General features: G+C 53.8%; 1 long non-coding RNA gene across 2 annotated transcripts; it reads left to right on the top strand.

Annotated features, from left to right (window-relative positions):
* Positions 1-10,534: 10,534 nt before the first annotated feature.
* LOC128137755 (uncharacterized) lies at positions 10,535-23,921 on the top strand. Of its 2 annotated transcripts, none has more exons than XR_008233820.1 (4): positions 10,535-10,709; positions 21,889-22,159; positions 22,337-22,442; positions 23,555-23,921. It is a non-coding gene; the product is annotated as an uncharacterized LOC128137755 (long non-coding RNA). The 2 variants fall into 2 exon arrangements; XR_008233819.1 differs by lacking the exon at positions 10,535-10,709 and adding an exon at positions 21,270-21,375.
* Positions 23,922-25,846: the final 1,925 nt, after the last annotated feature.

Genomic DNA, 25,846 nt, shown 5'->3' on the forward strand with positions numbered 1-25,846 from the left:
CCCTGGGTCTCCAGTCCCCCCCTCACTTGCACACATGCACACGCACTGTCAATCTGCCAGCAGCTGGCCTTAGACACACAGTCTATCCAGTAGCTGGCACTGGATTCTTGCTCTCCCCACTTTCTTCCTGCACAGAGATGCAAACTCATGCAAACAAGTGTCCCGGTCCCTGTGATAGCCAGCTCCTCCAGGTGCCTCACCCTTTTAGACATACACATGTACCTGGCTCCCAAGCCACTCAACCTACACACTGGCTAATCTGGCTTTGTAACATACACACCTTCACTTCCTCCAGTTGTTGGCACCAGCTGGCAAAGGGCCTTATGACCTGTGCTCTGACTATAGTTGCTGGCACTTAATTTTCCTTGTTTGGGTCTCTCCAGTCGCTGGCACCACAGACACATGGGCCCCTATGACCTGTAATATGACTTCAGTTGCGGGCACTCAAACCTACACACACACACGCACACAAAAACAGAGAACCTTTCACTCACGAAAATACCTAGAAATGGAGTTTAATGAGAAGACAGGACAGCCTATGCTGATCCAGCACAGGGCATGACCAGACAATCCTACTGACCAGCAACCTATTTGCATGCCACCAGCCCTTTTTTTATCTCCTTGTCCCTCCATTTTCCCATGCTTGTTCCTCCCCAAACTACTCTGGTACCTCCCCTTCCCCACCTTTTCTTCCTCCAGTAAACATACCATAGCACATCCTGCGCAGTCCCCAAATACTCTTCCCTTGCATCCCATAAGGGGTTGCATATCCTTAGGCAGTAACCTTCCTCAGTCTGTATGGTGCTCCGGAAAGCCTCTCCCAGCTACTCATCGTAATGAGTGTCACCCATACCATGGGGCTGATGGCTCTGCAGGGACAGCTCTGGGAGGAGCCAGGGCAGGGGCTCTGTTTCTCTAACTGGGTCACTGAGGTGCCTTACCTGGCCTAGTGCCTCTGTGCAACTTTGAGTTTACAGAGACAAGCTTTTTATCACATAACCTAGCAGGGAACCACAGTTAAAGATTTGGAAAAATGCTCTAAAACTAGAATTGTCCAATGACCTTAGTAGTTCGATTCGTTTGTAGGATAATCCTCCCAGAGACATCAACTTGAAGAGCAGCTGCTTGACCCATTTTGTTGATTTCAGTCATGTTGTTTTAAGGAAGAATGTACAGAAAGTGCCAAGGAGGTGTAACAACAAGCAAGGAAAGAGCAATTAAGTTTTGAGGGGAAAAACCTAAGTGCTATGAGTGACTGAAGTTGCTAAGGGCTAAGAGATTTTTGGGTTAGGTATGCACATATGAAGGTCTGAGTGGCAATAGAGCACACCAGTAGTAAAATACAACGGAACCCAAGACTGCTTCCCATTCTAGGCCTGCGCATGCACCCTTGCTCTTGCAGATGCAGACATTCTGGAGCTGCAGGGAGGCAGGCACACAAGCCTGCCTGGAAGCAGGCCTTGGCCACAGGGTCCTTAGGCTGAGTCGGTGCAAGTTGGCGGGGGAGAACCCTGTGTGTTGGGCAGGTGAGGGCCAAGTGAGGCCGGAGCATGGCAAGGGCTGTTCTGGGCTGTGTGGTCTGGGGCAAGCATGGACAGGGGATAGCAAGGAGGATCTGAAGGAATACAGGTTGTGAGCTCTTCATTCCCAGCAAGGTCACTGATGCCTTCTCTTCCAGGGTCCCTGAAGGGGGGGAACCACATACAGCATGCAAAATACTGTGAAAGGCTGGGGCCAGCGCAAGCAGTGCTGAGAGAGGGAGTTTCCATAGGGTCTGGTGGTGGCTGCAGGCCACTTCCCATCAGCCACACTAAGCCCCGTGGCATGTGGCACGACCTTTTTGGTGTGCACCAATTTGTATTTGGCTGTGCCCTGGAGCCCTCTGAACTCCTGAATTCGTACTTTAGGTTGCCCCTAAGTCCTTCTGTGTGCCCCAAGGCCCTGTGTTTGTCATACAGTATGCCACGATGCCTCCTGTTTAGCTTTCCTCCCATCCCAGAGTTTTGCCAGTCCTTTTTTGGTGTGCTCTAGGGTCAGCTCTTTTCCTTCCTGTGAGGCCCAGGACTCTCCCCTTCGTCTTTCTGTGCCCCCAGAGTCCTATGTTTTCCTTGTCACCTGCTGATGTTCCCCCCCCCGCCCCGCCATTGCACTCCAGAGCTCGCTCCCTTTGTTCTCATCCCCTTTTCCCTTCCTGTGCATCCCAGGACTCTCCCTTTTAGCTTTTGGCAAGCTGCCCTCAGGAGCTGGGGTACACCTCTGCTGTCCCCTCTGCTGTCCCAGTAGCCACAGCTGCTCCCAATGGGGCTGCTGGCAGTAGCCCATGTTCTCTGTGGGATGCAGCTGTGGGCCAAGGGCCTGGGGATGACCAGCCTCTGGTGTGGCCAGCAGGGCCGACGGCGATGACGCCCGCGTCCCGCGAGGCTGCTAAGCTGTGCTACTGCCACGAGTGTGGTGTTCCCATCACCGCACCAGGCAGGTCCAGGACAACAAAGCCAGTGCTGAGCGTTACATGCTGGGACCAGGACTGAGGCTGCAACCGCAGAACAGGTGAATGGGGCCGGGGGGTCCCTGCGACCGGGAACATCTCAGGGAAGGTGGCACAAAGGGGGAGGGCGGGCTGGGGCGCGCAGCGACAGAATCCAGGAAGACCCATACTGGGGCCGAGGAGGGCAGCGTGTGGCGCCAGGGCCGCGGGTGGCCCAGAACCCGAGGGGCTGGGGGAAAGCTGGCGTGCCGGGACAGTGGGGAGGCCGCACGTAGACACGCGGGGCTGCTTGAGCGCTGGGGCTCGCTGTGGGGCAGGAGCAGTGCTGGGGAAGCACCTGGGCGAGATGGGGGCCCTGCAAAAGCGCTGTCCCGGGGAAAGTCCCGACGAGGGTCGGGTGGGTGGGTGGGGAGGCTGGAGTGCTTGCAGGTCGTGCGGAGGTGTGGGGCAGCTGGGGAAGCGTCGGGCCCGAAGGGGAGCCGGTGGTGGTGCTGGCAGTCCCAGCCCTGTGAGCCGGCCTCCGCAGGAACGGCTGGGTCCCGCGGGTACTGGTAAGGGAAGGAGGGCGTACGAGACGGCGTCCCCGTAGGGTTAAACGCCACAGAAGGCAGCCGCCCGCAGCACGCTGGGCGCGATAGTCTTCAGGGAACCAGCTGCTGGTTGCACTCGGTGATCTTGAAGGTCTTTTCCAACCTATATGATTCTAGGAGTCTATGCTGGTCGGCCACGCCGGTCCGCAGGGCATGCCGGGAGATGTAGTCTTTCGGCACGGAGCTGCCAGTCGCCCGTGTCGGTCTGTGCAGCGAACCGGGATGATGCGTAGTCTCTTCATATCGGCCGTCGCGGACGTGCTGGGAGCTGTAGTCATCAGCCAGCGGGGAATCGGCTCGGCCACATCGCTCGGGGGGCCTCTCGCCCGTGCTCACTGCCGCCGTCTGGCGAACGAAGCGCGGTACTGCAAGCGGGCGCCGCGGGTGTGCGGAGGCATCCCCGCGCTCCACGCTGCCGTCCGCCGGTAACGACAATGCGATGCCGCGGTGCCTGCGGGCTGGTGCCGCCGCGCTCGCTGCTGCCTCCCGGTGAGGAAACGCCGCTGCCGCCCCACGCGCGCAGTGTCGGCCGGCGCTCGGCGCGCAAAGCGCGGAACTGCAGCGCCGGCACCGCACAGGTGCGCAGCAGCGCCGCCGCCTCCGCTGCTGCCGCCTTGTGGCCAAAGTGCAGTACTGCAGCCCGGCGTTCGCGCGCCGCCTCTGGCCCCTCCTGCGCGCCGTCGGCGGCCGGCGCATGCGCGGTCCCCGGGAGCAGCGTGGCGGCGCGCGGGTCTCGGCGGCAGCGGGCGAGCGCCGGGACCGCGGGTGAGGCGAGCGATCCCCTCCGGCGGGGGCGGGGGGTGCCTCCTGCCCGCTGGCCGCCCGGGGCTGGCGGGACGGGAAGCTGCGAAGCGGCCGCCGCGGCAGGCTGCCGGTCCGCCGGAGGCGAGCCGGGCCAGGGCAGCGCCGGGGAGTTCCCCGAGAGCCGGTAGAAGGGAAGAGGGGACGGAGGCGGGCACCCCCCAAGGCGCGGCCAGCGGGCGCCTGCCCGAGTCGCCAGAGCTCCCCCGGCCCCGCTCGGCCCGTGCGGCTGCCCGCAGCTCCAGCCCCTCCCCTGAAGCCTGCGCTGTAGCCGCAGGCAGCCCCCGAGCCCTGTCGCGAGGGCAGCAAGCTGGCCCTGCGGTGGTCTCGAGTCTCCCTTAACGGGGGTGCCGTTAGCAGCGGCGCGGGGAACGAGCGGCGTCTGCGGAAGCCCCTGCGGAAGGAGGGGCTCCGGCCAGGGTCGAGCTGCGGTAATAACGGTCACTGCTGCCTCTTTCCCTCTCCCAGAGGCTACGCTGTGGGTGCGGTTGTCCGTTCATCTGCTGGGGATGCCGTTGACTGCAGCAGCCTCAGGCTTGCGTGGGCTGTCTCTGCCTGGCCTCCCTCTCCTCGCGGCGCGGGAGCGCAGAGGGACAGACGGAGCGCTTACTGGCTGTGGGCGGGAGCTGCGGAAGCTGGAGAGGTCACAGAAAGGTAAAGAAGAAGAAGCGGAAGGCCGTCTGGCTGGCAGCTGCCTCCCGCTGCAGGCAAGAGAGAGCCTGCCTCTCCGGGTGTGGGAGCATCCCTCCTCGTAGTCCACAGCAGGTCAGACCGCCAGGGTCTGTATGCACACGACCAGCAGCGGGGTACGGCCACGTAGCGAGCGAGCGAGGCTACGTGTCTAGGAGGCCTCATCTCGTAAGAGCTGTGAGACGCTCGCGTGTTCCGTTACGTGGAGGACAGCCAAGCAACGGGAGTTCCAGAAGAGGAAGGGAGGAGACAAGGAGAAAGAAGCATCTGAGCTGGCAAGGTCTCCTGGCAGCTCCAAGAGCGAGAGCTGTGGTGAGTCCTGGGCCCTCGAGGCCCTGTCGCTCCTCTTGTGCATCCCGGTCCCTCCCTCCCCCTCTCCTGGCCCCCTCGCTTTCCCATGCTGCTGTGACGTTTGGGGTTTTTTGGGTGGTGTTTGTTTTGGTTTTTTTTTTTTCTTCCCTGTACCTCTCCTCTTCTTCTGTCTATTCTCTTGTCCTGCTCCCTCTTCCTCTCCCCCTTTCTCTCTCTCGTTCGACTGCCCCCCTTCCTTTTTCTCTCTGCGTTCTTGTTCTGCTCCCTCTCCCTCTTCCCCCCCCCGCCGCCCCCCATCTTTGTCCTGCAGCCAGTTGCTGTTTCTTCCTTTTGCATCTCCTTGTCCTGATCTGCATCCGCCTCTTTCCCCGCCTCCCGATTTCTCTGGCCTGTTCCCTGGCGTTCTTTTCCTCTCTGCGCCTGTACGTGCTGCTCTGTGTCCCTGCCTTCCTATCTCTCTTCCTCCTACTTTCTCTTTCTCTCTCTATCCCTTTGTCTTGCTCGCTGTTGCTGTTTATTTTTGTCATTCTGGATCTCACTGTCCCCGTCCTCCTTCCTGTTCATCTCTTCCTCTCTCTGACCCTTTGTGCTGCTTCCTGCCCCTTTTTTATTCACCCTCCCTCTCTGTGCAGGGCTCCTGATACTTCTCTTTCTAAATTCCCCAACGCCCTGTGCTTCTCACGGTCTCTGCCTGTCTTTCTCTCTCTCATTGTCATTGTTCTTGTCTGTAGCTCTGTCTTGCTTCCTGTCCCGTCGTTTCTCGCTGTATCCCTTTGTCCCGCTCCCTGCTCGTGTTCGTATTCCTCTCTGTCCTGAGGACCGTCCCAGTTTATCTCCGTCCTGATTTGTCCTTCTCTGCCATGTTCCCTGTCCCTCTTTCTGTCTCTTTTCCTCTGTCCCTGCTGCTTATTTCTCCATCTCTGTCCAGACCCCTGTCCCTTCCCCCCCGCCCCGCCCTGCTGTCCCTCTGCCTTGCTTTCTTTCGCTACCTTTTCTGTCTGTCTCTCTCTGCCCCGTTCCCTCTCCCATCCTTTCTAACTCTGTCCCCCTGTCCAGCTAGCTGTCTCTTCTTTCTTTTTTCTGTTCCTCAGTATTTTTTTCTTTTTCCGTATCTCTCTCCCACTGCCCATCGCAGTTGGTTTTTTCCCCTCCGATGCTGGCCTGCTCTTTGTCCCTTTTGTCTCTCTCTGTCCTTCTGTCGTGCTCCCTGTGTCTATTTAATCCCTTCATCTCTGTCCTGCAGCCCGTCGCTGTTTTTTTTTTCTCTTCCGTCCCTTTGTCCTGCTCCCCGTCCTTGTCTCTCTTTCCCTTGGTTCTGCCTCCTGTCCTTTTTTACTTGCTTGCTCCATCTCTCTGTCCTGCTCCCTATCCCTCTCGCGCTCTCTCTGTTTCTGTGTCCGTCTCCTTGCCTTTCCCCACGTTCTCTGTCTTGTTCCCTCTTTGGTTTTCTTGTTTTCCGGGTGGCTGGGCCCGGCTACCCGCGGGGGTGCTTCGGCTCGGGGGTTTGGGGTGGGGGCCTGGCCGTGCCGGCCATGGCGGGGAAATAAAGCCTGAAACGGCAATCGTGAAGCGACGCCCTGCCTGTGCTGGGGCTGCCCCGCAGAGGCGTGGGGCCGGGCCCTCCGCCGGTCCCGAGCACTCCCCAAAACTGCGCGTGGGGCCCCGGGGGTGCAGGGCTGTGGGGTGGCTACGCTCGGCGTCGCCCGTGGGCGCTGCAGGGTCAGAAATGGAGAACAAGTTTTCTGTTCCTGGGGCTTGACAACAGGCTCGCCTGGCTGATTTTGGGGCTCGGAAACAGACCGAGCTGCTGCGTGGCTTTGGGCCCAGAAACAGAGGTCCGGCCCTGCGTTTTTGGGCCTTGAGAACAGGCTCGGCAGCCGGGTTTTTTGGCTCCCAAATGGGCCCCGAGTCAGCCGGCGTGGGGGCCAAAAGCGGGAGCCGGCTTGGCTGGTTTGGCAGGCGGGTGGGAGGGTGTGGGGAGCTGCGGGGGGAAGCAGGGGGTGGGCAGGGTGCGTGGACCCTCCCCGGAGATGGGTGTCTGGTTGTGTCGGACGCTGAAGTTCGGGAGGCCGGCACGCAGCCAGCCGAACTCAACATCTGCGATGGTCTGTTGGGGGGAAAGGCACTTTTCAGACCCCACATGCCCTCTTTGAGTGCAGCTCTTCTTTCTGCGCTGCTCAGAATAGTTGTTCAGTAATTAATCGCCCAAACTAACGCATATTTATACGGCGTGTAACTCTGATGTTTAATCCTAATGCTCTGGTTTTGACAGCAGTTGATATACAACCTTATGGAAAGCCCAGGCCGTTGCACATAGCTGGAGCTTGTAAGGAGAAGCAGCTGAAATCAGCCGGAGCTTCAGTGCGGAGCTGGGGCTTCAGTGAGCCAGAACTGTAGCAAGCGGGAGCTGGAACGAGGCGGGGTGTCCGCTGTCTGGAGCGTGCGTTAGCCAGAGGCAAAATTACCTGCGGCTGTGACGAGCAGGAGCCGCGATGAGCTGGAGCGTCTTTTCGCTGGAGCGTCCGTCGGCCGGACCGCGCTCCCAGCACGGCCGAAGAGCGGCCGGGCGCAGGCAGGGCTGTCCGCAGCGAGCGGCTCCGAGCAGCAGGGAGGTGAGTTGTCCTTCTGCCAGCGGGGAGCCCGGCCTCTTCCCTCGGGGATGCGATCCACGCCACGCTCCTCTCTCTGCGTGGAGGGTCTCGCCCGGTCCGTTCCCGCGGGCGGAAGCGAGGTGGGGGTCCCCTGGTTCTCCTGGGGCAGCCCCCCCCCGCGAGGGGGCGCGGGCGAGGTGTCGTCGTCCCCTCGGTACTGGGCAAAGGGGAGAGAAACCGGCTGGTGGGAGCTCCTGGGGTGCAGAGCCCTTCCGGCAGAATCCTCCCCTGTCTTTTCACCGTTGGCTGGGTGTGACAAGCAGGTTCATTTCTTTGTCTCCTCTTTTCCCAGTGTCACCTTCCGCGTCACACGAAGAAAATCCTGCGTGGTTAATTCCGCTTGCTGCTCAGGTAATCGCACGTGTCGGGCTGGGGGAGCGGAGAGAAACACTTGCGAGTTCGAGGGCACTACAGATGCTCCACGTTAAACCCACAGAAAAGGCAAATTTGCTGCTAGTGCAGAAGAGCTGATGGAAAAATTGCTGTTAACAGATCGTGCCCTGTTCCTGAACTGGTCCCTTGATATGTTTGTGTTTCAGGTGAAAGAACGAAAATTCATGTCTGGTAAATTCAGAGCTGCCTGTTAGCTTCTTTAGGGTCGAGTGTTTCTCTTTTCTCTGTTCATACTGATTTTATGGGCAAGTTGGAAAAAATCATTCCTTTTTTGCAACGAGGCAATTCACAAGGACAGATGTGTTGCTGTGCTCTTTAGCAAAAATACTCGACTTGGGACATATAGGGTGATGAAGTCTTGGCTATACTAAGGCTTGAGAAAATGTATGTAGGTCTCTATGTCTGTCACCTGCGTGTATCTAGGAAAGTGAGTTCTAGTGAAACTAAAGTTACCTATGAGTCAAAAAAAAAAAAAAAAAAAAAAAGGCACAGTTGTCTGAAAAATGCAAAAGCTTTAGTGGCCTGTGTCAACAGCTGTACTGAAGATGATGCAAAAATACTTTTTGCTCTGCTCAGTCGTACTGTCTTCACAAACCTTCACAAAAAAAGGCAGCTTTGGATTCCTACCCAGTTTTATGCTAAAGTTTTGTTTTGTTTTGTTTTTTTGTTTGTTGGGGTTTTTTTTCCCCCTCTCTCAGGTGGATGTCAGCTGCCACCATTTCACCGTGGTTGCCCTTTCTTCTGCCGTGAAAGTACAAGACAGATGGAAAGATTCCGTAGTGGTCTGCAAGTACAAGGTACGCCTGCGATGTGTGTCTGCATTTTTCCAAAGGTACTTGTAGTATGGACTTTAAAGTTAACATTAAGAATGTGCCAACTCTCCTTCCACATTTTTTCTGTGAAATATTTTAATACGAATACTAAAACTAAGGTCTGTTCTGGAGCACGTTACGCCTACGCCAAGTTGACTTCCCTCTGTCTATTTCCTCTTCCTGAAAGCATGTAATCTTCTGTTTCCGTGCGCTTACTAGTAAATGATACCGTGAAAATAATTTTGTACTAAAAGAGGGGAGAAACTGTTCGTAAGAGTTCAGCTGTTCAGAAGAAACGGGCTTTGTTTTCACGATAAAAGCTTTATGCTTCTGCAGTCAATGAGTTTTTTTAAATATCTTATAGGAGTACTCGACAACCTTACTGAGATAACTAGCACCTGTACTAAAAGCAATCAAGGTCAAAGAAGAGACGCGGACAAAACAGGACAAACTGGCGTCGCTTCCGTGTGTTTTCCAGGTTTTCCCAGGAAGCATCAGCAGCCTTGTAACTAGTGACAGTGAATTCTGAGGTGGTTTTGGTGAGTTACTGCTTCAATACTGTATTTTTATTGGATGTATATAAACATGGGCACACCCTTTTAGTGTAAAGTGAATTATTGAGATTTATTCTTTATTTTTCATTTTGCTTTTTGAAGTTTTCCACTTCACTTTCAGCTTTATTCACCAAACGAGCAAGATGCAAAGCAGCAGCAGCAGCGCAAGGGCTGTAGCTGTTGCGGTGGATCCGTAAGCGTAGATTCTGATTGCGTACGACCTCGTCCCGCAGCCTCCCAGGGTTATCTCCCTGCAGCAGTGCTGTAAGGAAGGGAGGAGACGTTTTCCAACACCGGCAAGAGTGTTTACTTGTATGCTAAGAAGGTGTTCAAAGTGGTATCGATTAGCCTAAATGCTGATTTTAAGCGTTCAAATCGCTCTTAACTTTTAAAGGAGGTGGTGTATTTCGAGCTGACCTGTTTACCTGGAATCCTCCTTTAGCTCAGCGACTCTTCTTGTGCACCCCCAGCCTCCGCTGGCAGGGCGGTATGAGAAGCTGGAAGGTCCTTGACTTAATATAAACACTGCTTAGCAACAACTAAAGCGTCGGTGTGTTGTCAACATTGTTCTCATCCTAAATCCAAAATGGCCCTGTACCAGCTACTCAGAAGAAAATAAACTTTATTCCAGCCGAAACCAGGACAACCCCAAACCCCCTGATTCTGGGTCTGCAACGGAAAAAACCGAACGAATTTGGGACTCCTGGGAAAGCCAAATCCGCCTGGATTTGTGCAGCTGGAAAGCAAAAAACCCCACCCCATTTTCATGCACAAAACCACAACCAAAAGATCTCCCCTTTTTATGTTGTGGAAAAGCACTGAAACACACCCCAAACTGAGTATTTTGAGAAAGCAGAAAACTCCCCAGTTTGGGGAAGATTGGGGGTGAAGCACAGGCAGTTTGAGGGGCATTGCTGGGGGTCCTCCCGGTGTGGATTCTCTGTTGCGGGTTATCCCAGGTGAGTTACCTGCTGTGGATCATCCCGGGTGGACTCCCTGGGGTAGGTCATCCCCACCCGTGTCCCCCCGTGCACCTTTGTAACCTCCCCTACCCTCCCGCCGTGTGTGTTTCTCCCCCATATGCCCCCCTGTTGCTCCGGCCCGCCCCCTTCACCCACGCGAGTTGTTTCCCCCCGCATCCCCTGCTCTCCTATCTCCTGCCCCCCCCCCTTTCCCTCCTCCGTATTCCACCCCCCCCCCCCCCCATCATCCGTCAGGCTTCACCCCATTCTCTGTCATTTTTTTTCTTCTTTTCCTTACAAGTTGTTGTTTCTTTTTAATGATTCAACTGTTTTTGTTTCAAGCCACGAGTTTTCCCACTTCTGCCCTTCCGATTGTCTCCCCGTCCCACTGGGGGCGGGGGAGCGAGTGAGCGGTCGCGTGGGGCTTCGTTGCCGGCTGGCATTAAACCACGACACGAGGTGAGTTGGAAGCCCTGCCTGGCTAATGCTGGAGGCTCTCTGTGTTCCTCCTGCCGTCTTGACGGGCCGTCCTTGTTCTTCATTGCTGCTTTATAGCGAGCGCCTCTTGCTCCGTAAGCAGCAGTACTCGGGCCGTGCAGGTACTGCGCGTTGCAGGCAGCAAAGGGCAATTGTGACGCTTGCTGGCGGGAGCGGCAAGGAGTGCGGAGCCACGCTCCTGTAGGGAGCAAAGGTGGAACCTCGAGGGCTCTACGGTCATCTGCTGAGGACATCTAATATCCCGACACGCCTCTTTTGCTTTCCCTGCTTCCCGTCTAATTACTTTGCACGCCGGAGGGCAGGGCGGTAAGTAACACCGTGCAGCATCTCTTCGATAAGAGACAAGCCCCGCACAAGAAGCCTTGCGTGCGTGCAGGATTAGGAGAGCAGAGTTGTGATAGCACAGAGGTGAGGAAAGGTGCGCCCACCCCAACAGAGCCCCAGGATCGCCAGGGTATCGCTCACTTGCAGGTCAGCCGCTCGCATCTGGTCCGCTGGGACGCGCCGTTTCCTGCTGAACAGAGCTGCCCCTCTGGCACGAAGCAGCTTTGGGTCTCTCGTGGCCTGCCTTCAGGCTGTCACCTGAACCAGGCGTTATTTTTTTTTTTTTTTTTTAAATCTCTCGCCAGCATCTGTTGAGTGGCTGCTGTCCCTCCCACAACCCTGAAGCCACGTGCAGACGAATACAGCAGTCCCTGGGGCTTGGTCCAGGGCAACCCCCCCTGCTGTTTGCAGGTTCCCTGTGCTGCTTCTCCTCTCTAGAGAATGGGGTGGGGGGGCAGGGACAGAAGCGACCGCCTGCATTGTCTGTTGTTTGTGCTTGACTGCTGTAAAGGCTCCAGCCACTCGGGTGCTTTTTGGAACGGAGGCAATGAAGAGGACTGCCCGGGCTGCGAGTGGGGAAAGGGCAGGGCAATGTAAGCCCTGTGCCCCCAGTAAGTAGTTGCCACCTGTGGCTGGTCTCTACTGGGCTGAGCTGTCAGTGGTGTCTCATCCAGCTGATGCTCAGAAGAGGATCGTTGCGGGGGTGCTGCTGCCCGGCGAGCGCAGGTGGGAACTGGCGTTGGGGAGGCGCGCATGCGCGGTGGTGCGTGTGGCTGGGACCCCGCTGTTGCCTGGTAAAGGAGAGGCTGTACGGCAGCTGAGGAGGCGCGCATGCGCGGTGCGCCTTTTACGGCGCTCGCCGCTGTTGCCTAGCAACCGTAGCGCGACACGACGCCTCGGCAAACGCGCATGCGCGGTGGCGCGGTTTACGGCGCTCGTGCTGTTGCCTAGCAACCGAGATGCTGTACGGCAGCTCGGAGGCGCGCATGCGCGGTGCGCCTTTTACGGCGCTCGCCGCTGTTGCCTAGCAACCGTAGCGCGACACGACGCCTCGGCAACCGCGCATGAGCGATGGCGCGGTTTACGGCGCTCGTGCTGTTGCCTAGCAACGAGGATGCTGTAAGGCAGGTCGGAGGCGCGCATGCGCGGTGCGCCTTTTACGGCGCTCGCCGCTGTTGCCTAGCAACCGTAGCGCGACACGACGCCTCGGCAACCGCGCATGCGCGGTGGCGCGGTTTACGGCGCTCGTGCTGTTGCCTAGCAACGAGGATGCTGTAAGGCAGGTCGGAAACCGCGCATGCGCGGTGCGCCTTTTACGGCGCTCGCCGCTGTTGCCTAGCAACCGTAGCGCGACACGACGCCTCGGCAAACGCGCATGCGCGGTGGTGCGGTTTACGGCGCTCCTGCTGTTGCCTAGCAACCAGAAGGCGGTCCTGGCGTTCGGGAGCCGCGCATGCGCGGTGGCGCGTTTTGCCGCCCTCCTGCTGTTGCCTGGCAACCAGAACGCGGCACAGGAGCTCGGGATCCGCGCATGCGCGCTGGCGGCGCCTTTCGCCGCCGCTCTCTTCCGCCACCTCGTGACCAATGTTCGGTACTGCCGCTGGGGAGCCGCGCTGGCGCCTCGTGCCAAGCGCTCGCCGCTGCCACCCTGCGACCAATGTTCGGTACTGCAGCTCGGAGGCTGCGAGTGCGCGGGGCTGCCCCCGTCCCGCACGTGCCGTCCGACGGTACCGGCAATGCGGTGCCGGCGGGAGGTGCCGCCGCGCCCGTTGCTTCCTCCCGGTAAGGAAACGCCGCTGGAAAGGAAAGCTTGCATGGGCTGCCTCTGCCTGGCCTCCCTTTCCGCGCGGCGTGGCGTGGGAGCACAAAGGGACAGGCGGGGCACTTACCGGCTGTGGGCAGGAGCTGCTGCGGCTGAAGCTGGAGAGGCCAGAGAAAGGTAGAGAAGAAGAAATGGAAGGCCGGCCGGCCGCCCGGCCAGCAGCTGCCTCCCGCTGCAGGCAAGAGAGAGCCTGCCTCTCCGCGTGTGGAAGGATCCCTCTTCGTAGTCCACAGCAGGTCACACCGCCAGGGTGCACCGCAGGGTCCGTGTGCAGCACCGTCGGTGCGGTACGGCCGCTTGGCGTGCGGGCGAGCGAGGCTCCGTGCCCAGGAAGCCTCGTCTTGCAAGACCTGTGAGACGCGTGTTCTCCTAGGGGGAGGACGGCCGTGCAGCCGGAGTTACGGAAGAGGAGGGGAGCGGGAGAGGAGCCGAAAGAAGCGTCTGAACTGGCAAAGTCTGCTGGCAGCGCCAAGAAAGAGAGCTGTGGTGAGCCCCGGGCCCTCGGGGCCCTGTCTCTCTCTCCCCTCTTCTGCGTTCTGGTCCCTCCCTGACCCTCCCCTGGCCCCCTCTCTTTCCCACACCGCTGCTTTTTTTTTTTTCCTTTCCTCCCTTGTACCTCTGATACTGAAAAGCCGGTCCAAGAAACTCTCGAAGGCTCGTTTTGGAGTTTTAGAAAGCAGGCATTCTTCATTGCAGCGCTGGATGCACGGGGGATAGTTCCACCTAGCGTGCGTGCCACAGCTTTAGCACAAATAGGTCATATAGACTAACTAATTGCATATGAATCAGATTAGTATACGTATACATAAAAATGATGGCAACTGATTATCATAGCACTGCCTACATCCGATCACGCGCAATGAAGGATCCATTTGAGACGAAGGGCTGCTTTTGCGACCACCGGCCCATTTGAAGGTCTTGCTGGCTGTCCTTGAAGTCTTTATTCTTGTCCTTGGTTCTTTGATCTTGAAGCTTAACGCAGTTTCAATCGCATGCGGTCAGTTTCAGCATTGTTCTCATCTAGTCATAAGAGCAAAGAACTGCAAAACTTAGGAGTACCTACCTCTGCTAGTTAATTGCTTGGCTATACTTTTGTCTATTGTTTCAATCATCGTGTTAGTGTAAGATTTCTAATAATTATTTACTAAATCTCACTTTTACAGTCACCTAGCAGCAAACCAGTTTCCACGGCTGGTACAAAATATTAAAACCATCCAAAACTATTTAGACGTGCCATACAGAATGTATGGAAATATGCTATCAGAGGTGTCCCAGGGGCAGGGGGAGCGTCGGGGGGGGCCCCGAGCCCCGGAGCGGACTCGCTGGCAGGACTCGTTAGGCGCGCGACTGACCGAACGGACACCGGCCGGGCTGCGTTTGCGCTCCCTTTGCACGGGGCGAGGGGCCGTGAGGGAGCCCAGGGGAGGAGGAGGTGAGGCGCTGGGGGGCGTCGGGCCATGCCCCCCCTGTTCCTGCTGGGCTCCAGCTGTTGCAAATATTCTGGTAAAGAAATCAAAATTTAATCACATAGAAGAGTTAGGTTTGATTAAGAAGTAAAATTGTGAAGCGTAATGTATAGGATTGTTACGTTTGAAACGTAGCCATAGAAACTTTAGGAACTGCGTTACGTGTGACTATCGGAGCCTTAATATTGTTAAAGTTGGAAATAGCTAACCCTAGAAACCTCACCAGGAAGTTACAGGTTTTTCTATGTTCCGTTTCAAGAAACGAAGGAAACCGTCGTGGACGCCAGTTTGCTGCTTGGAAACCCCCTTACCCTTCCCATCTTGATTTGAGTATCGAAGATTCCAGGCAGTAGAGCTAAGTGTAACTGACCAATGATTGTTTTTAAATAAGAATATTGATAAGGTTATATAATCAAAGGACCAATCCTTAGAAAGGTTAAATTTAAGAACGAGCATAGTATGCCTTTTTATGGAAAGAGCTTACGTAACAATGACCTGACAGAAAAAGTCTGTAAAAACTGACGGATTTTGATACTAAGTGGGACACGCCTTTGGAGGAGCGATCCCCCGTGTCCCCAGCGCTGCGATAAACGAAGTGCCCGCTTCTTAACTTCACGTTGGTGTTAAGGAGTTCTATTCCGGATTTCGGTAACGGTTTTGGCGACCCAGACGGGACCTTGCGAGTGAGACTGGACGAGATCGAGTGTCGATCAAACTCCGGCCGGCGCCGAGGTATTCTCGGGGAGAACCATCGCCCTCAACTCACAAAGCTCCTCGCACCGTTCCCTGGAAAAAAGGTAAGGCGCTGCTTCTTTGGAATTTGTTTGGAAAGCCTGCCCGTGAGGCGCGGCGAAAGCTTCGCAGGGTTGGGGCTTGGAGGGTACCCGTTTGCAGTGGAAGCCTAGGCGTCTGCCCCCAAGTCGTAAGTGAAAGCTATTGCTGGGTTGGACTTTGTGTATTATTTGGGACAACTGTCATTTGCATTTGTTTGGTATTTGGGATTTGAATGTATATAAGTATAATGGCATTAGCAAAATTGTTTAAGAATAAGAGTGCAGGAAATAGAACTGCTGATGAAAAGACACCAAAAACATCACCGTTGGGATGTTTATTGGCACACTGGGGTGAATTGCAGGAAAAATGGGAAACAAACAGAACTTTGAGTTATAATACTATATTGCAATTACTGTTGTTTTGTAGGAGAGAGAGTAAATGGAATGAAGTGCCATAGGTAGAGTTGTTCTTTTTAAGTGAACGCAGCTGACGGGGACCGGAGGGGACTCTCCCAGCAGAAGCTCTGGTTACAGCTAAACTGGGAGAACAGAAAATTGAATATGAATTGACGCTAGAGTCACCTTTTCAGTTTTAAATACCTTAGAGGGAGAGTTAAGTTTTGAAGAAATTGGTGGTGTTGGCGCAACAAGTGAACGAGAAACTAGACCCTTCTTTAAATCTTTAACAATGAAATTAGGAAAGCAATGGGTCACTCAGCAGTTTTTGTATGTGCCAAATTCTCCTAAACTCCTGTTAAGGGGAGATCTACTGGAGAACTTAGAGGCAGAAATTAAATTAAAAAATGGAGAGATTAAAATTTTAATTCCAGAAACTAAACGTATCGAAGCAGTGGCTTTGTTGTTACAGGATGGTTACCGAAAGCAGAAGATCATACCAGTCAAAGTATAATGCTGTAATTCCAATCGTCTGGACTGGGAAGTTCCCGGTAAATCCAAAAAGCAGAACCTGTGAGACTGGATTTAAAGCCAGGATCGAATCCGCTAAGAATTAAGCCATAGCCCCTAAAACTGGAAAGCCGGAAAGGGTTAGTATTGATAATACAAAAATTTTTAAGATATAAATTGTTAACAGAATGTGAATCCAAATATAACACCCCGACCTTGCCTGTTAAAAGGCTAATGAAAAAGATTATAGATTAGTTCAACACCTCAGAGCAATAAATCAAATAGTACAAGATATTCATCCGGTAGTAGCAAATCCTTATACTTTGTTAACAACCCTAACAGAGAAACGAGAATGGTTCACAGTGTTAGACTGAAAAGATGCCTTTTTCTGTATTCCCTTGGATCCCAACAGTCAAGAGCTTTTTGCTTTTGAATGGGAAAATCCTGAGACTGGGAGAAAAAGACAATATACACGGACAGTCTTGCCTCAAGGCTTTAAGAATAGTCTTACCATCTTTGGAAATCCATTGGCACGAGAATTAGAGCTTTGGAAGAAAGAAAATAATCAAGAAATCTTGTTGAAATGTATGGATGATCTGTTAATTGTAGCTGAGATGGAAGAACAATGCACAAAGTTAACTATTAACTTTTTGAACTCTTTGGGAATCAGTGGATAGCGAGTGTCAAAAGAAAACACCCAAATAACCCAGAAAGAAGAAACTTATTTGAGTTTTAAAATCCTAAAAGGACAGAGACAATTAGGAACTGAGAGCAAAGAGGCAATTTGTCGTCTCCCCGAACCTAAGACTAACAAATTAATGAAGAGCATTTCCGGGAACGGTTGCGTGGTGTCACCTGTCGATTATCAGTTGTGGCTTGCGGGTCCGACCTTTATAGGAGCAGCTCAAAACCTCAAACAATGGATTGGACTGATGCCGAGAAAGCTACTTTCAAGGAATTGAAACAGGCTGTAATAGGGGTGCCAGCCCTAGGCCTGCCGGATCTCACAAAGACATTTGAACTTTTCACTCGCGAAAGAAGAGGTATAGCCCTGGGCATCCCGGCCCAATATTTAGGGCCAAGTGGGCGAGCTGTGGCCTGCTTCTCGAAGCGATTAGATCACGTGAGTCTGGGATGCTCTGGTCGTCTGAGAGCCGTCGCTGCAACTGCGCTACTGATCCAGGAAGCTCCTAAGTTCACCTGAGGACAAAGGATCGCTGTACGTTTCCCATACGATAACTGTTGCGCTAAAACAGAAAGGGGGGCATTGGTTATCCCCTAGCAGAATGCTGAAATACCGAGTGGTGTTGCTGGAACAAGATGATGTTTACTTAAAAACTACTACCACCGTTAACCCTGTTGCGTTTTCAACAACTGATCAAGTTAAAGGAGAACTGGAACGTGACTGCTTGCAGACAATCGAAAGAGTTTACCCCAGCTGACTGGATCTCTGAGATGTGCCGCTAGAAGCAGCAGACTGGGAACTGTATACCGACGGAAGCGGTTTCATCTGTGAAGGAAAACGTTTATCCAGATAGACAATAACAACCGAGGAGGTAATTGCGTTGCGAACTTTGCCTTCGATGACATCTGCCCAAAAGGCTGAATTGATAGCTCTTATTCGAGCTCTGGAACTAAGTCAAGGAAAGCGAGTCAACATTTGGACAGACTCAAAGTACGCTTTTGGAGTAGTACGTGCGCATGGAGCAATATGGAGAGAGAGAGAGGACTGTTATCTGCACAAGGAACCACCATTCAGCATGCAGAACAAATACCGAAATTGTTAGAAACCGTTCAAAAACCAACAGCAGTCACGATAACGCGCTGTAAAGCGCACCAGTTAGGTAAGACTGTTCCTAACGCAGGTAACCGACTGGCTGATAAAGCTGCTAAAGAGGCTGCAGAAAAAGGCATCCTAGCGCTAGTTCCAGAGAAAAGTATAAAATTGCCTAAAGAAACTCCAAATTATAATGAAAAAGATGGAAGAATTAATTGTTAGATTGCAGGCTAACAAAATGAAACAGGACAGGCTGTAACACCGACAGGTCAAATAATAGTCCCGCCCACAATAATAAGAGAAATTGCCCGAGCTGAACATAACAAAGTATATCGGGGAACAGAAAGTAAAATATGACAAAGATTGTTTAAACAATTATAAGCGGATGTGAAATTTATATATAAAATGATCCCCAAATCAGTAATAAGATTATCTTTGGAATTATTAAATAAGGAAATTTTTTAGGGGGATACTAGCAAATTGATTTTATAGAATTGCCTTGAAAAGAAGGATCTACCCTAGTTTTAGTGGATATCTTTACTGGGTGGCCCGAGGCTTTCCCTTGTCACACCGACAAAGCAAGAGAAGTAGTTAAAGTCTTGCTCAGAGAGATAATACCAAACTATGGGGTGCCTGTAAGAATGTCATCTGACAATGGCCCTCATTTCATAGCAAAGATGATGAGACAAGTCGAGCAAAGTATTATCTATAGATTGAGACTATCACACCCCATATAGACCACAAGCAAGGGGGCGGGGGGGGGGGGGGGGGGAGAAAGAATGAACTATACCCTCAAGCAACGGTTGAGTAAAATTTGTCAGGAAACCTCACTCACATGGGTTAAAGCCTTACCCATGGCTCTATTAAGAATCAGAGTATAGCCAGAAGAGAAAGAAAATTTAAGTCATTATGCAATGTTATATGAAAGACCGTATCAAGAGTCCTATGTTCTGAGTATCTGGAGTGGCTTTGGAGATATGTTTTTAAAAGGTGTTATGAATTCTTTGAGAAATTCTTTTCAAGAACTTCGTCAGTATGTCTCCGCAGCTGGACCCTTAGAATTGGACGTAGCAGCGCATCCCTTCCGACCAGGAGATTGAATATATATAAAATCACTGAGAAGTGGAAAGGACCGTATCGAGTCATTTTAACAACACTTAGAGCAGTAAAGGTCTGGGCGAAGAACCTTGGCTTCATTATTCAAGACTAAAGAAAGCACCAACAGGAAATTGGAAGTCTAAAGAAACTGGCCCTTTGAAACTGAAAACCTATAAGTAAGTTTCACGTTATCTATTTGGGAAAACAATTGTGTAAAGTTTATAATATTGGGGTTGCTATTAGGAATATTGTCAAGGGCAGTAATCTTTTTGTGTGTTATAGGGTTTAAGTATTTTTTTTGAGGGGTTCTAAACATAAGATAAACAAAATGAAACAATTATTGTTTGAGCTATTAATCTTGATATTAACCGTTTCTGTAATTTTGATTAAAAAAAAAAATTCTAGTTTTGGAATTGATTCGAAGTTTTGTAAAGACACAAAATTTAACCTCGATAACAGCCTGCCTTCCGATTCCAAAGTCAGATGAAAATCTAGTTCCGTGGAGAATACTGACACTGAATTTAACCAAAACTTGAGAAAAGACGTAGAACAATGAGAATCATTTTAGCAAATTAAATTGGATGGATTTAAAAGGCAATTATTTTTTTAAATTTGAAAGAAGGAATTATAGCATTTTGAATTATAACATTACCAAACCATCCACCTCACGGACAAAAGAATAAATTTATCGCCCTTCGGGAGAAACTTGTACAAAGACCCCTTGGGGCTGTCAGTTGCCAAAACCGTAGAGACAAGTGCAGAAAGGAACTTGGGACCATATTTAAAATATAAAACGATGTTTAGAATTTACTGGAGTTCCAGGATCCTTGTTAGATCCACCCAGAGTCAGGACCATCTAGGGAAATTTAGATTGGTTTAGACATACAGAGAAAAATCGCACATCCTAAAGAGAAGGGTATGAAAGTTTAGACTTGCAACTCCTCTGACCCCAAAATCCAAAGACTTTCTCTAGTAGCTAAAGCTCTAAGATGGGGCATGTATTTGTAGAAAGTAGAATAATATTTTAAATGATCCTGGGTCCCCTCTTAATAATGGAAAAAAATTAGCTTGGAAGTGACTGTATTAAAGGACAGGTGAAAAGTTTAGGGTTAACTGTGTGGGTGAATAGTGATGATAGATGCTCCACTCACCTCTTCCTGAAGGACAAAAGCAAATAATGGACTTTAGACTTAATAACTCTATCCTCTCTCTGGAAGAAATCTCCCTTGTGGCCTCGACGGTGGACCTGGGTAAATCGAAAAGATGATACCTGGCAATTGCCAAGTCTTAGAACTAAAATAAGACGGGTATTAAAATCTGTATTTTTACCCCAGTGAACAGCTCGTCAAGAGTCATCTTACTTTGACATCTTTCATTCCATAAACGAAGCGCCTGCTTCTGAACTTCCCATGGGTGTTGTGGAGTTTTATTCGGGATTTCGGTACCGCAGCTGCGGGCCGGGGCTGGAGGAGCCCCAGGTGCGGGCAGTGAGGCTGATGGCGACGGCCCCTCCCTGGGAAGGGGGGGCTGCCGGGGGAGGGGCCGCGGCGGGGCCGGTGGGAGCCCAGGCAGGAGCGGAGCAGAGCAGAGCGGTGGCCGGGCTGCGGCTGCCCCTCGGGAGAAGGTGAGCGGGGCCGGGCGCCCCTCGGACCGCGACCGTCCCAGGCGGGGGTGGCCCGGGGGAGGTGGGGGCCGCCTGTGCCGAGGCCGGGGGGGGGGCCGGGGCCCTGGGGGCTCGCGGGGGGCCGGGAGCACGTGGGCCGGGGGGGGCCCGGGCCCCGTGGCGGGGCTTGCGCGATCGCCCGGCGGGTCCCGGGGAAAGCCCCGAGGAGGACGGCGGGGTCCGTGCCGGACGCGCGGAGCGGCAGCGGGGCGGGGCCGCGCCGTGCCGGAGCGGCGGCGACGGGCGCTGCCCGGAGCCGGGCGCTGCCCGGAGCCGGGCGGGGGGTGCCGCGCCGTGCCGGAGCGGCGGCGACGGGGACTGACCGGAGCCGGGCGGGGGGTGCCGCGCCGTGCCGGAGCCGGCGGCGGGAGCGCGCCGGAGCTGCCCGGAGCGGCGCTGGGGGCTCGGCGGGGACTGCGGCTGCGCCGGCGTGGGGGTGGGCGGAAACGGAAGCGGCGTCCCCTCGGAGCATGCCGGGAGCTGTAGTTTCCGCGGACTCGGCGGCCGGGCAGCCGCGTGGCTCTCGGGCGCGGCGTAGTCCTCGCTGCTGCCGCCGCCGCGGCCCCCGGAGTGCGACCAGGTCAGACTCAGGAGCGTTGCCGGTTTCGCGTGGTTTTCCGCGGGCTTCCCGCTGCGCCCGCTCCCCGACCAGCCCTCCCGGGCGCATGCGCCGTCCTGCGCGTGGGGCAGCCCGGCGTTGGCGCGCCGGCTCCGGCCCCTCCGGCGCATGCGCGGTCCCCGGGAGCAGCGTGGCGGCGCGCGGGTCTCGGCGGCAGCGGGCGAGCGCCGGGACCGCGGGTGAGGCGAGCGATCCCCTCGGGCGGGGGCGAGGGCGAGGGGTGCCTCCTGCCCGCTGGCCGCCCGGGGCTGGCGGGACGGGAAGCTGCGAAGCGGCCGCCGCGGCAGGCTGCCGGTCCGCCGGAGGCGAGCCGGGCCAGGGCAGCGCCGGGGAGTTCCCCGAGAGAGAGCCGGTAGAAGGGAAGAGGGGACGGAGGCGGGCACCCCCCAGGCGCGGCCAGCGGGCGCCTGCCCGAGTCGCCAGAGCTCCCCCGGCCCCGCTCGGCCCGTGCGGCTGCCCCCAGCTCCAGCCCCTCCCCTGAAGCCTGCGCTGTAGCCGCAGGCAGCCCCCGAGCCCTGTCGCGAGGGCAGCAAGCTGGCCCTGCGGTGGTCTGGAGTCTCCCTTAACAGGGGTGCCGTTAGCAGCGGCGCGGGGAACGAGCGGCGTCTGCGGAAGCCCCTGCGGAAGGAGGGGCTCCGGCCAGGGTCGAGCTGCGGTAATAATGGTCACTGCTGCCTCTTTCCTTCTCCCAGAGGCCACGCTGTGGGTGCGGTTGTCTGTTCGTCCCCTGGGGATGCCGTTGACTGCAGCAGCCTCAGGCTTGCGTGGGCTGTCTCTGCCTGGCCTCCCTCTCCTCGCGGCGCGGGAGCGCAGAGGGACAGGTGGAGCGCTTACTGGCTGTGGACAGGAGCTGCTGAAGCTGACGCTGAAGCTGGAGAGGCCACAGAATGGTAAAGCTGCTGAAGAATAAAATAAAGAGGATCCAGCCACCAGCTGCAGACAGGAGATAGCCTGCCTCTCCAGGTGAGGATGGATCCTTCCTAGTGTAGTCCTCAGCAGGTCCGATCACCAGTGTGCACGGCAGGGTCTGTATGCATAACCAAAACCACAGTACAGCCATGTAGTGTGTGTGCATGTGAGGCTGTGTTTCTAGGAAGCCTCATATTGTAAGAGCTGGAAGACACCAATCTATTCTCTTAGGTGGATGACAGTCAAGTGAGTGCAGCTACAGAGGAGGAAGGGAGAGGGAGAGAGAGACAGACATGTCTGAACTGTCAAATTCTCCCAGCAGCTCCAACAGCAGGAGGTACAGCGAGTCCTGGACCCCTGGGGCTGTGTCACCCCTCTTCTGCATCTCAGTCCCTCCCTGCCCCCACCTTCTCTTTCTCTCACTGCTTTAATTTTTTTGTGTTTTTTTTTTTTCTGTACCTCTCCCTTTCTTGTTCTCTAAGTCCCCCTCTTTCTCTGTTGTTCTGCCTCTCTGTTTTCTTTTTCTCTCTGCACTTCTGACCTGTCCCATCCCTCTTTTTTTTATTCTCTGTCTCTGCCTTGCAGCCCATCACTCCTTTGTCTTTCTCCATCTATCCGTCTGTCTTCTTATCCCAATCTTGTTAATTCCTCCCTGTCTGCCCTTTAGCCCTTCACAATTCCCACCGCTCTCACCTGTCTGATGCTGTGTCTCTATTTTTAAATTCCTTTCTCTGCCCTGTATTCTGGATACACTTTTACTTTCTTAGATTCTCTTGTTCCAGGTCCCTGTCCCTATGTTTTAACTTCTTCCCTCACTGTCCCATAGCCCATTTTTGTCTTTATTATTCTCTCTCTGTCTGGTTCCCTGTCCCTATTCTTTATTTCCCCTCTCTCTCCCCTTTAGATCATCAGTGTTTTTGATATTTCTCAGTCTCTCTCATCTACCTCACTGTCCCGTTTTTTAATTCTTCCGTTTGCCCTGTGGCTCATCACTAATATTTGTTTTTATCCATCTCTCTGTCTGGTACCCTCTCCTTTTTTATTAGTTCCTCCTCTCTGTCCTGTAGCCCATTGCTATTTCCCCACCCTGTCTCTCTCTGTCTCCCTTTCCTTACTTTTCAATCCCGCCTCTCTGCCCTGTAGCCGATCACTGTTGTAGTGAGTTTGTGTGGCAAGCTGGGGCAGGGGAGTGGATAGGGGCTGCAGGGGTGGGTTCTGTGAGAAGACACCAGGACTTGCCCCCATGTTGGGCACAGCCAGTTCCAGCTCCAAGATGGAGCTGCTACTGGTCAAAGCTGAGCCAACCAGCAACGCTGGTAGCACCTCTGTGATATTTAAGAAGGGCTAAAAAAAAGCTGTGCAGAAGCTGTCAGTCCTGCAGACACCAAGGTCAGTGAAGAAGAAAAAGGAGGTGGTGATCCAGGTCCTAAAGCAGAGATTCCCCTGCAGCCTGCAGTGAAGACCATGGTGACACAGGCTGTCCCCCTGCAGCCCACGGAGGTCCATGGCGGAGCAGATATGCACCCTGCAGCCGATGGAGGACCCCTCGCCAGAGCAGGCGGATTCACCCGAAGGAGGCTGTGACGCTGTGGAGAGGAGCCCACACTGGAGCAGGTTTTCTGGCAGGACCTGCGGCCCCATGGGAGTGACACCACACTGGAACAGAAGAAGAGCACAAAGAAGGAAGGAGCAGCAGAGACAACTTGTGATGAACTGACTGCAACCCCCCCCTCCTTCTCCCCCTGTGCTGCTCGGTAGGAGGAGGTAGAGAAGTCAGGAGTGAAGATGAGCCCAGGAAAAAAAGAGAGGGGTGGGGGGAAGGTGTTTTTCAGATTTGTTCGTATTGTACTCTGATTTTGACTGACAATAAATTAATTTCCCCAAGTCGAGTCTGTTTTGCCTGTGACAGTAATTGGTGAGTGATTGCTCTGTCCTTATCTTGACCCACAAGCTTTTTTGTTGTATTTTCTACCCTCCGGTCTTGTTGAGGAGGGGGAATGGTAGAGTGGCTTGGTGGACGCTCGTCAGCCAGCCAAGGTCAACCCACCACAGTTTCCTTCTCTCAGGCTCCCTGTCCCTATTTTTAAAATCTGGCCTATGTTTCTTGTATGTCGTCACTTTTGAAACTTTCTACTTCTCCATCCTTATTTAAATTCTTGCATGTTTCTTAAACCCAGTTGCTTTTTAAATTTTCTTGCTACTTTTCCTTCTTTTTGTCTCCCTGACCTTATTTTAATTTCTCACCCTGTTGCTTTTCAAATTTCGTTCTTATGTCTCCCTCTATGCAGCTCCATGTACCTACTTTTTGATTCTTGTACCCTGTTGCTTTCAAAATTTTCTGTTTCCTTCTATCCATCTCCCTGTCTCTAGTTCTTAACTCTTCCCTCTCTGTCCTGTACCCTGTCACTTCTTAGATTTTCTTTCTACCTCTCCCTCTTTCTGTCTCCCTGTGCCTATTTGTTAGTTCTTGCCTATGTTTCTCATATGCTGTTGCTTTTTGAAAATTTTCTCTCTACCTGGCTCCCTGTTTCTGTTTTCTAGTTCTTGCTGTTTCTTCTCCCATATCACTTGAGAATGTTTCCCTGTCCCTTGTCCTGTCTTTATCTTGTTGTCCTGCCAGTCCCTTCACCTTCTCTCCCCCACTTCCTATTATTTATTCCTCCATCTCCATCCCTGTTGTTTTGCTCAGTCTCTCTGCGCTTCTCTCTCTACACTGTTTTCCTGCTTCTTGTCCCTCTCTTGTTCCCAGCATCCCATTTTCTGGCTCCCTGTCTTGCACCTCTGTGTCCCTCTGTCCTTCCTCCTGCTTTACTCTTCCCTTTTATCACCCCATCCTGCTGCCTTTGGGCACTGAGCCTTGTAGCCAACTCATTGCCAGGATTTCTTATATGCATTAATGAATAAATTTTTCCTGCCTCCTCTGTGTCCCTGGATGTGGGTAGGTGCAGGGGCAGGGATAATATGCTGTGGGGCTTTGGCAATGGCCCCTGTTCCTGATGGGCTCCAGCTGGGGCTGGGATGGCCCCAGGTGTGGCCAGTGAGGTTGAGGATGGGGCTGGCCCTGCTGTGTGAAGGGGCTCCAGCTGTAAAGGGGGCTGCCTGGGCAGGGGAACTGGCCGAGGAGGGAGTGCAAGGGGGTCTGGCTGGTAGGTGCCTGCAGCAAGGAATGGCCAGTCCCCGTGGCAAGGAAGGATCCCTCTGAGCTGTTCCTGGCCTCTGTTGGCTACACGCGTGAGCTGCCATGTATCAAGGAAGCCTTGTGGATGAGGAGCATTGAGGCGTCCGCTGCGTGCTGCCGAGTGGGTGAGGGTCAGGCAGCCGGCACTGGGGAGGAGGAAGGGGCAGAGGCAGAGAGAGAAACGTCGGGGCGGTGAAGGTCTCCTGCCGGCACCAGGAGCTGTGGTGAGTCGCACATCCTCTCCTCTACATCCTGGCCCACCTCCGCCTCCCTTCCTCCGTCTCCCTCTCTGCCTGCCCACCTATGTGTATGGCTCCTCAAAACTTGTTATTCTTCTGTCAACTCTGCCCAGTACCCTGTTGCCTTTTAAATGTTTAATATGCCTCTCTCTAACCAGCTGCTTCTCCCTGTTTTTTATTTTTTCTGCACCGCCTTGTACCCCATTACTTTTAAAATTTAATTTCTATGTTTTCCCCTCTCTGTCTCCCTGACCCTATATTTTAATTCTTCCCTCTTTGTCCTGTACCCAGTTGCTTGAGACTGGCTGGGCATCGGTCAGTTGG

This window comes from Harpia harpyja, chromosome Z, assembly GCF_026419915.1.
Source record: "Harpia harpyja isolate bHarHar1 chromosome Z, bHarHar1 primary haplotype, whole genome shotgun sequence".
In the NCBI taxonomy this organism is placed as follows: Eukaryota; Metazoa; Chordata; class Aves; order Accipitriformes; family Accipitridae; genus Harpia; species Harpia harpyja.